This window comes from Triturus cristatus, chromosome 7 (assembly GCF_964204655.1).
Source record: "Triturus cristatus chromosome 7, aTriCri1.1, whole genome shotgun sequence".
Classification (NCBI taxonomy): Eukaryota; Metazoa; Chordata; class Amphibia; order Caudata; family Salamandridae; genus Triturus; species Triturus cristatus.
The window spans coordinates 1,426,000,831-1,426,012,887 of NC_140590.1; positions in this window are offsets into that span (position 1 = coordinate 1,426,000,831).

Here is a 12,057-nt window from a genome sequence, read left to right on the forward strand (position 1 = left end):
TGAGGATAATTATCGCCAGCTAGCGTGAATTTTTATCGCTGAGATAGCGTGCTATTAGCAACGCTTATCTCAATAGCGATAAAAATCTACACGCTAACAGGCTAACGTGAGATTATCGCTGGAAACCCAGCGATAATCACACGTTACCTTGTTGATAGGGACAGGCAAACTTAGCCATGATATCCTCCTTCCATAGGATATCATGGCTAAGTCTGAAAATTAGCAGACGTAAAAAAGCAGCGTTAACCGCGGTTAGCGCTGCTTTTTTTGTCTCTAACAGGGTTAGCGACATTCTTGATAATAGGAGAAATGTCGCTTAGCGACATTTCTCCTATTATTTTACTCTGGAACGCCCCCTTTGCATCTCATTAGAGATGCAAGGGGAAGCGTAGAGTAAAAGGGTGCTAACATGCAAATTTGCGTGTTAGCACCCTGTTGTTGATAGGGTGCTAGTTTTATCTCTGCTTTTTTGGCTTTTAAAGCCAAAAAAGCAGAGATAAAGCCCTTGTTGATATGCCCCGGTATTTTTCTGACTTAGCCATGATATCCTATGGAAGGAGGATATCATGGCTAAGTTTGCCTGTCCCTATCAACAAGGTAACGTGAGATTATCGCTGGGTTTCCAGCGATAATCTCACGTTAGCTTGTTAGCGTGAGGATTTTTATCGCTATTGAGATTAGCGTTGCTAATAGCACGCTATCTCAGCGATAAAAATTCACGCTAGCCGGCGATAATTATCCTAGCGCTAAGTGCGCTTAGAGATAATTATCGCCGGTTGTTGCTGATATGCCCCTAGGTTAGTCCCCCCACTTCTTTTTTTAGGACTTGTGCCCTGGAAGGCAATCTGAGACCACACTGGTTTCGGGAACACACTGTGTCTGGGTAATTTGGTTGTATGATAGATGCACACATGGCTAAACCATGCGTGCCTCTACCAGGCAGCCTAAACCACAAATGCGTCTCACCCACGCATTCCTTTACCATGCATGCCTTTACCACGTTATTTTGAGTTAAAGGCATGAATGGTAAAGGGGTGTGCATGGCTAAGGTCGCGATCCCCCCTCCCCATCCTAAGCTACAAACTCCCCCGCACCCTTGCGCTGTCCCTAAAACTACGTCAATCCCTTCCACTTCCCATAGGCCTAAACCCCAAACCCCTATTTAAAAAAACTACCCTGATCCCGCATAGAGCCCTAAAAACTCCCCTGCCCTCCCCTAAGCCCTAAAAACTACCCTGACTACCCTTTCCCTGCCCTGAGGCCTAGTACCCTGTCCTTATCAAACACTATCCCAACCCCCTCTTACCCCTGCGCTGTCCCTAAAACTAGCCCAACCCCTTCCACTGCCCTTAGGCCTAATACCCTAACCCCTAATTAAAAAAACTCCAGCCCTGAAAACAACTCTGACCCTCCCCCAGTCCTGAAAACTACCCCGACCCCCAGCCCTGAAAACTACCTCCGACCCCCCCATGAAAACTACTTCTAACCCCCACAGCCACGAAAACTACCTCCAATCCCCCAGCCCTGAAAACAAGTCCGAACGCGCAGCCCAGAAAACTAACCACAAAACCCCCCAGTCCAGAAAACTCCCCCAAAATCCCATTGCCAGGAAAACTACCCCCGAACCCCCAGCCTAGAAAACTACCCCTCATCCACCCAGCAAAAAAACTACCCCTGAACCCCCTGCCCAGAAAATGACACCCGACCCCCCACAGCCCAGAAAACGTCCCTGACACCCCAGCCCAGAAAACTACCCGACCCTCCCCAGCCATAAAAACAACTCCAACCCTCCCCCAGGCCTGAAAACTACCTAGACCGTGCACTGCCGTAACCACGCATATGCGTCGTTAAGGCGTATGCGTAGTTAAGGCAAGAGTGGTTGAGCTTGTGTAGTCAGAAAACGCGTGGTTGAGACCGCAGTGTTCCAACTGTTTCCAATGTGATTTATTAAAGTGGGCAGTGGCCTAGTGACCTGCGCCGAGGTCCAGACCAGGGATCAGTCTCTTCATTGGCAATGAGGGGATTAGAACCCACCCCATTCCCAAGCCAACCTACCGCCTGTCCCTGACCTTGAGTTTGGCGCCCGCCCAGCTCAGTCTACCACAGGTGGTGCTCATGCTGTGAGGGAGGGGCCGAGGTAAAAGTGGTCCTGCAGAATTACCGTGCCCTTCCCCACAGCTGCTCCTGAGTGAGCCGGCCGCCTGGCATTGGAATTGCAAGTGGTGCTCATGCCACAGTAGCAGTAAAGGGGATTACCCGCCCCAGTGTTGTTCTGACCACATGTGCAGTGGCTGCTCAACCGACTGGCCGCATCTGCGGTGCTTGCGCCATGCCTGCAGCTCAGCCACTCACTCAGGACAGCCATGAAAGCCATGTTGAAGCATAGGGGCCAAGCCCACAGGTTGAGGAGAACACTGCCATAGGTTAAGACATTGCTTAGTGAGATGACTACCTGGCCCCTGTGCCCTTTGCATAAGGGGCTAGTCTCTCGCAGGACCTGTGAATCACTGCACCCTTCGGGCCAGGAAAATACAGAAACCTCAACCTGAACCTCATCCTCCATGGCAGGATTGAACTATTCATCATCGAGGCAGCACCGTTCACGCAAGCACCCAAATGGAGAGACTGGTTGTGCGCCTTGAGCAGTACTTTGAGGCTACAAAAGTAAAGGTGGAAAAAAGAGGGCTATCTTGCTTCATCTAGGTGGAAAAAGCACTTGCAAGATCTCCAAGACAGTCAATGAGGCAACGTTCAAAATATACAACACTTTGGTCACAGCCCTCAAGGCACTCTTCCAACCTATGGCTAACCAAGACTCTGAAAAATGCAATTTCCGGCAAGATCTGTAAGAATCCCTCCAACCCCTCAATGGTTTCTACAGCATGCTACGAGAACTTGCCAGCACTTGTGGGTTTACCGATGAACAGGAAGAAATTCGTGGCCAGAGCTGGTGGCGGATGGTGAAGTTTGAGAGTGGTGAGCATGGCTTAGCTGAAGGGGCGTGGGGGAGGTTAAGCAGACCCCCCAGGATATTGCGGCATGGATTAGCAAATTTAGTGGCACAGATATGAAATTTAGCGACGCAAATATGGAAATTTAGCGGCAATTTTGCAGCACATTATGTTACTCATAATCATTCATTTTCAGCCTGAAATCAATGGAAACTGTTTAAGCAGAGTATTCTACTTTGAATTATGCATGTTTAAAGTGTCTGTAGCTCTACAGAAGCACAGCTCCAGTCCTAACCTCATAGGAGGGAGCTCCCTGGGATGTTCTAGCACCCATGTATGCACCCCTGCCGGGGCACCGCTGCCTTCTGGATCATTGAGGCAGGACACCTCTTCCTCAGGCTCCCTAGGGCGCAGGATCGTAGTGGCTGATCCAAATAAGTGAGACAGACTGCAAAGAGAGGTCACCTCCTGCTTACCTGATCCAGTCCTCATAGGTCGACTTGAGCAAACATAGCCTGGCCTCAAAAGGGAATCTTGTCCTGAAGATTTTGGAGAGGACGCTTGAACACAAAGGATTACTTTCTAAACCCCAACTTAAAAGGTTTCCCTGGCTTCATCCAAAGTAGTCTTGAACCAGCTGTTGAAGCCCCAACCAATGCTGCGGCTGCCCACAAGCTTTTATTTTCTTGTTTCCCTTTTGGTCTCCTATTTTTCCCCTGCTCCCATAAATGTTACTGCCACACGCGGTGCCAAGATCCTGTGGCGCAGGAGGTATTTGTTGTAGATAATTTGCTAAAGATTTTAGATGGTGTTTGCACTTCCATTTTTGTAAGCAAAATACACGACTAATTGTAATTGCGTGTTTGCCCAATTGTCAACTTTTGTAATGATTTTAAGTAAACGAGCAATGTATCTTTCCTTCTTCAAGTAGGTTTGCAAATGTTTCTCTTCTTAACATGAAATTCATGAGCCTTAAAGAAGGAGCCCTGCTTTCTTCAACTGACAAAGCTTCACACAGCTTGCTAAGAATCTCTGGAGCCGAACAGCACAGACACCACAAAAAGCGAGGAGCAGAAATGTACCACAGCGAAGTTCCTGGCTTGGACAGAAACTGATGTGGGCACAGCACAGACCAATTTGTGTGCAGCTTGGCCCAGACAATAGCTGCTCCAGAGGGATTGACAGAAGATGGAAGAAGCGCGGGGGGGATGGGGATGGGCAAAAGAGTCAGCAAAGAAATCAAGTATGGTTGCTTTTTTATTTTTGTGCAGAGTTTTATATAGCGCGAACTTGACCCGAATCCAACCAGGTATCAGAGTGCTTTACATAGCACCAGTTACATTACATGAGGACACACATTCATTAGGTCTCGGCTAGCGAAGGCTGCGCTTGCGCAGTCTCGCTCGTGAGATATAATGACTTGGAGAAGAGGGGCTTGAACCCGCCACTCTTCTCTCCTCTTCTCCATTGGCTGGCCTCTTAAATGCTGGTCAGCCATTGGAGAAGAGGTTTGTCTCTCCAAACAAGCCCCGTCTTTTTCGATTCGGGGGCGTGTTTTTTCGATTATTTCTCTTTTTTTAAGCCCCGCCCCTTTCCAGCCCCTTTTACACTGGTGGGCGTGTTTTCATTTTTTTTTTTACAGGGACGTTCTCTGTTTATTTGCGTCTTGGCTACCGAAGGCTGCGCTTGTTTTGCTCCCGCATCCATAGTCCCTGCACTCACACTTGCCCCCTTTGCCCTCGATTTATTTATTTGTATTTACTTAATTCAATTTTAAATAGCGCAAACATTTCTCAAAGGTGTCAGAGCGCTTTACAATAGAACGAAGTAAGTTACATAAGTTATTCGCGAAGAAGTTTACTGGACAAGGCGTCGCGGTAGGAAGCCGCAGCAGAAAGGTGAGGCGGCACCTGGGGCCTAAGGGGGGCATGAAATGACCCGTAATGGCACGAAGCAGTACTTTGAGAAGGAGGGGGGACAACGATTCGTGCACAGCGGTGAAGGGGACGTGTCGAAAAGTTTGGGAGTCGCAGCCTAAGAAAAGGAGGCGTGACATGAAGATGGGGGCGTGTCGGGAAACGAAGAAGCAGGAGTAGCTTGGAAGTGTTGCTTGCAGTCTGCGCGCATGCGCCTCGAGGTCCTCAGATCGCAGCAGTTGCTGGAAGGCTGCGCACCATGGCATCTTTGCTGAAGCTCGGCTCCCTGGTTCTCCTCAGTTTATGGTGCTTGCGCAGCAGGCTGTCCCAGGCGGCGGCGAGCCCCCGCAAGGGCGCAGCGGAGCAGTGCGGGCCGTAGGTAAGCTGGGCTGGGTGTGCAAGTGCGCTGGCACCTTATGGCATGTCTGTCCTACACCAGCTGGGGAAGTCCGCTGGCCCGGGCATGCCTTCTTCCTTGGATCACCTGGGAAGTCCACAGGTCCCGGCTGTGCATAGCGCTTTGTTAGAAGGGTGTATCGCGGAGCTCTGTACCCCAGCTGTGCAGAGAACACCTGGACTGTAGCCTGTTGAAAAACTGTAGCATGACATTTTCAACTTAAACGCCACATCGCATAATGCATTGCTGTTCCCACGTTGTAACTGGCAACATTGATCACACTAGGAGTTCCGTTCCACTGTGATTTTGCTTGAGTCCTTCTCTCTTCTCTGGGGCGATGGCCATGACTCCTAAGGCGTGCCCGCGTTCCATAGACTGCAGTAACCCACCCACTATGTGTGCCCAGTGCCCTGCTGCAGACTCCCAGGGGGCGCGTTGGCTGTCCTGTGGACGAAGAGCTCGAGTTTCTGAGCCTCTGCTCCTACCCCCCTACCATGGCTGATACCCGGCTTCCCCGGCAAATGTTTCTAGCCACATTAGCCGGAATCTACCTGTATGCTTTCGGATCGCTCTATGTGCATGTCCCTGGTGAGCAACTCTGTCTGCTCACTTCTCTTGTATGAAATGAATCGCTTTTTTTGTTTCGCTTGTCTCTACATCATCGCTACTCTCTTTCTCGATCTCCAATCCCCACCCCACCCTCTTGTTTGGTTGATCGCCGATTCTGAAGCTTCATGGCGCAACGCTGATTCAGCCATGGCAGGACCCGGAAGCAGTGGCAATGGTACAAGGGAGCTTTAAACACGGGACCCCAAAAAATAAAACGGAGCAGAGATCACAAAGAAACGCACTGATACCCCTCTGCACTTTTCCAGTTTGACCACATCTGTCCCCCATCTGCCCCCGCTGATTCACTTATCCAGTCTTACCACTAACTCCCCCTGCCGCCCCCTCCTTTCTCCCCCTCCTCGCTTTGTCTGTCCCCACCCATCTCTTCTCAAGAGGAGCCCCATGCAGGAGGGGGAGGAGGGCTAGGGACCCAGGAAGCGAAAAGCAGATGTAAAGTGCTTCCCTGCCCCCTTTTTTTGCAACCCGCCCCGGCTGCTTCTTTTGAGGTCACTGATGAAGTGTGGGGTGGGAGGGAAGAGGGCTCTCCCGCCCCCGCTAGTCTGCATTGTGTCAGCATTCAAACCTGTGACCTGCAGGTTACCCAAACAAATCTTTTGCAGCCGCCGCATCCATTCATTGAGCAAAAACGCAAGAATTGCCACCTGTGATCTGCGGGCCATGCGCCAATCTCGCCTGCCGGTGCATTAGCCACCCGAGCTGGCTCAGTCTCAGTGCCTGTGATTTACAGGTTAAACAGGGACCTTTCCAGTGGACACAATCCGCGGAGCAATGGCCTTCAAAGCATACCGTATCCGGCTGAACATTTATTTATTCAGGAAACTATACGCCGCGAACAAGGCCTCCGAGTTGGTCAGAGCTCCTCATATTTAATGCATCTTAAAATACAGGGGCTCATTTATGAGTCCTTGCGTCACTTTTGCGCCGCCGGTGCGTCACTTTTTGTGATGCACCAGTGGCGTAAAACATGCGCCATGAAGCGCCATATTTACAAAGTGACGCATCTACCTAGATGCGTCACTTTGTAAACCCCTGCGCTACATTATACCTGCGTCAGGTATAATGTATGCAGGGTGGGCGTTCCCACGTAAGTAAGCATCGTAGAAGTGATGCAGTGAAATCTACGAGATTTCACTGCGCCACTTCTAGGGTGCAAATGCATCTATATCTTGCGCCTGCCTCACAGCAGGCGTAAGACTGACGCAGGCCCTTTCACATGGGGCTTTCCCCATGTGAAAGGACACATTGCTGGAGTTGCGTCACTTTTGTGACACACTCCAGCAATGTGTCACTTTTGTGCCTACAGATACGTCAGAAATACTGACGTATCTGTGACTCCTTATGACATGATGCATCATACTGTAAATATGACGCATCATTGGAGTCGCAGGGAGGGCGCAGTGAAAAGTGACGCATCACTGTTTTCACGCAGTGATGCGTCACTTTTCATAAATGAGGCCCATAGTATATACAGCAGCCTACAAGAAAGCACACTGGGTGCAGCGTCCGTGAGAGTCGCGGAGAGGTCAGGATTACGAAAAAAAAAAAAAGAAAAGCTACATGGCTGGACTTCCACAGAGTAACTGCATATACAGTATAATGCAGCTAATCTTTAAAGTGCAGGAGCCCCAAAAATGGTCAGTTTCTGCAGGAATATCTTGGACGTATTCAGGTTTGTGAATACATCTTGCCTCAATTGGAAGTCATTTTAATGAGGAAAGGGCAGTTTTGATACGGCTGTATTTGCATGAGTTTGAGACAAGCCCAGCTGCAGCATGCAAGCCCGGGGCTTATTAAAAGTGACGCACCGGTGGCGCAAGAGGCTTGTAAATAAGCCCCCCTCGTCTTTATAGGTGCAAGGCTTACTTTGGCAGTTCAGTGAGGAGTATTTCCATTGTAAGCAGGGAAAGGACAAGCGGTTGTACAGCCAGTTGTACGTCCTTTGATGGTAGGAAACGCTTTTACTTATGGAGAAGTCTGTGTCAAGAACTGCCCTATTTGGCCAGATTTTTAATGTGGACTCCAAGTTTTAGCTTTCTCTCTGATACCTCTAGGTCTACAATTTGAAGTTGAAAGCTCGCAGATGTATTCAATTTTCATTCGGCCTAAAATTGAGTTTTTACGAGAGTAAGAGAAATTCAGTTTCCACTTTATTTCATTTTAGATGCCTCCCTGGCATCAATTTTTGAATATAGGCGGGGAAGAGGAGACCTTAAGATCAGCAATGGAATTGAAATGGAATTGAAAATGCAATAGGTCTTGCCTTTAACTAAGTTAACGGCATTTGCTTTGCTCCATACCATTAGCAAAGCAAATGGCTTTAACTTAATAGAAGGCAAGACCTATTGCATTTTTAATGCTTTGTGATGGGCTGCCATGTGCCAACACAGGCACCTTTGTACCATGGTGCAAGGGTGCCTGCGTTGAGGGGATGATTATTTTTCTGCAGGAAGGAAACCTGCACAAAAATAGGTCTCGCATTTGAGAGAGATTAAGCTATTGACATTGTAAATAACAATGCCGTTTCTTTAAATGTTTTAAAAACAAAAACATAAACAAAAATAATGTCATGAGCAATGCCAATAGCTCTAACTTTAACAATGCTGAGACCATTGCATTGTAAATGCTTGTCTTTTGTTTGGCACAGGTAGATTAAGTGATATGCCTAGAATCACATGATGTTTAGCACCGTTACCGAGACTCGAACCCAGTTCCCCCAGGACTGCAGTCGAGCGCTGTAGCCTTTAGGCCAACTCCTCCAAGCCTTCGCTTGTACGTGCCGCACTCAAGGTGGTTGCAGGAAAACATACCTCAGGTTTGGTGCGTAATTTCTGCAGCACCAGAATGGGCTTGCACGAGGAATCCGACATCTCATTGTGTGCTACTGAAATATGTTTTTAAAAAAAATCTAAAATGATTCGTAGTACATTAAAATGAAGAACAGATTTGTTTTATATGTTTGTCTTTCAAATGGTGTTGAGACTGTTCCTTTCGGATTGGCAATAAACTTAAAGATGGGGCCATTTGCCCTACCGATTAAAAAGCAAAGACAACATTTAAAAAATACCACTCATGGAGACACGGATGCTGGCCTTTGTGGTAGATGGTAAAAAAAAATAATAATAATCTCCAGCACATATGTAATCTTTATGACGTTATTATGCAGTGATGATGCCGGTTATGCATGTGACACCATCTAAAAAAGTCTTATCCATTCTAAACTTTATTTAACTCCTAATAAGGAGGAGTTTTTTCCACTGGAAGAAACAGTTCAAGGCCTGCCAGGTCTGAACACGTGTAATCACAGGAACTGTAAAGATGCCAAAGAAGTACAGTAGTGATGAACAGCAACAGTTGTCAAGTGTATTTTATAGAGAGAGACTGGTGGTCTCACTTAGTAGAATAGAGAAAAACGGCAGTATTGTCTCTTTCTGAAAACCTATATGGTCACTCTGTTCACAAAACCAGATGCCAAATCTCTTCCTCTTGGAGGATTAAGAACTTGTTGATGGGAGCTCTGTTTCCTTCGGGTTGGCAGGTCCTTGGTCACTCCATGAGTCAGGGGGCTGCCCAGAAATTTTTGATTGTCTGTGACTGAGTCAGTCACAGACAATCAAAGTGAGCACTTCAATGAGATGGCCACAAGAGGTCCTCGTTTCCCAAATGTGAAATGTTGGGAATTGAGAGAAATTTCGCGGGCAGGTTTGTAAAAATCGCTGCATTTTTACAAAACAGCCGATTTCGCAATTGCGAAGTCCTGTAGGGTCTGGTTAAGAGGTCATGATATTTTTGGGTAGGCCAGTCGCCATTTGCTGGGCAAACACAAAGTACACACACAGTATGCTACACACAGACTGCACACACCCAAAATAATATACGGTCAAGGCATCAAATTGAAACATTAATAATATGCACACATTCTACTGTACTCATGCATAGCTCCCACACAAATATACCATACACAGCGTCTGCTTGCGGACTAAACTAAGCTTTTGCATATATTATTCTGAACATGAATAGCATTCTCATAATATATACTTACAGAAAATTATCTACAAGCTAATACTGCACATAATATGCTGAACAAGCGGGGCATGTAAACATACAGCATGCTCACTGAACCGAAAAGATACACACTGAATATGATTACATAATAATCTTAAATGAAAGTGATGGAGCAAGGATTCAAGAAAACGAAACCTGCTTGGAGCATTCCCTCATTAATAGTACTAATTATTAGAATAGTAAAGAAAACGAAATTAATATATACGCACAACATTTACATATGGGAATAAGAGCTTTGCGCATGCTTAATTAATGAAAATAAAACTCAAAGCAACTAAAACCCGCTTTAAACGGGAACACGCTTCTGCGCATGTTTGAATTAGAATTACGTAGATAGTAACATGACTAACCGGATTTGAGAGGGAAAACTCTCACGCATCTGCAGAAATTACTAACATGGAGTCTTGAGGTACCGTATGCCTGGCATATGCTTGCCTGAATTTAAAGAGAGCCGTCGCTGCTAATGCTTTTGCTTAACAAAGAAAAAAATAACATGGGATAGAGTAGAAGTGGGTGGTGAACAGTGAAAAAGAAACAATTGATGGACGGAATGCTGGACTATGCAAACATTCACCCCCAGTCACATGGAGCAGGGTTTAATCCATCATTTATTTGCTCACCACACCACCCCAGTTTGGACCAAGCCATATGCAAATCAGTCTTGACCCTGTTCCTTGTGGGAACAGTCCAGCCCGAACTGCCAAACCAGGTCCTCCCTGGACCGGAAACATGCATCCTGGGACCGGTTTCTGGGCATCACCCGTCATCAGCCAGGCTAGCTTGAATCCAGTGGTGTAGTGAGCACGGGACCCACGTCTGGGCATACCCTTCCCACTTAGGGCAACATATGCAAAAGAAACAATTGATGAACGGAATGCTGGACAATGCAAACATTAGCCCCCAGTCAAATGGATCAGGGTTTAATCCATCATTCTTTTGCTCACCACACCACCCCAGTTTGGACCCAGCCATGTGAAAATCACTGTTTATGATTCCTTTATTAATAGTGTACGTTTGGGTCTTATGTGACACACAAGGGAAAAAGATGGCGTTGAAAATGGATGCGAGCTGGACATGCACAGTATAATAGTGATGTGACCTGATAACCGAGTCACTGACAGGCTGCCAAGAGCCAAGGACACCCACCGTGTGAAAAATTCTCTCCGACTGTAGAACTGTATTAAATGTATTTTGAATAGTAACATTAAATACGTGTGAACGGAAATGAGACAGAATATTAAATGAGCTAAAGGGGATGGGTTTTGTTAGACAAAGAGTTATTAAAATTAAACATGTCAGCGTTCATATTTCATCAAGATTTGTAAGTTTTGAGGGTGGGACATGCAGAAATGAAGACTATAACTAGAGTGACTTAACTTTTAAGAGTGTTCATGTCATGTCATGCATGCAAGTGAGGCGAGGCAAGCACGAGTGCAAGAGAGAGGCAAGAACTACTGCTGCTGAGGAAAGAGAGAAGAGACTGGGAAGATTCACCTCTGAAAGATACTTGATTAGATCGAAGATTCCGGAAGAATATCGAGGACGGAGAGAGTGTAAGTGAGGGATGCGTCCCGGGGGGATGTATGACGTTACAGCGCATACTTTTACAACGCATGCACTTACAACGCAATTTTTACAACGCAACATCCACTACAACGCATTCCATTACATCGCATGACACTACAACGCATGTTAAAAAACTAACTTTACACTGCATTCCATTACATCGCATACTACCTTTACAACGCATACCATTACAACGCATAATGTTACATTGCATTTAAGGTAAGTATTGGATAGTATAGGGGTAAAAATTACTATTCTTACTCCAGGGGGTGCAACAGTAGGGTAAGTGTTGGATAGTATAGGGGTAAAAATTACTATTCTAACTCCAGGGGGTGCAACAGTAGGGTAAGTGTTGGATAGTATAGGGGTAAAAATTACTATTCTAACTCCAGGGGGTGCAACAGTAGGGTAAGTGTTGGATAGTATAGGGGTAAAAATTACTATTCTAACTCCAGAGGGTGCAACAGTAGGGTAAGTGTTGGATAGTATAGGGGTAAAAACTACTATTCTAACTCCAGGGGGTGCAACAGTAGGG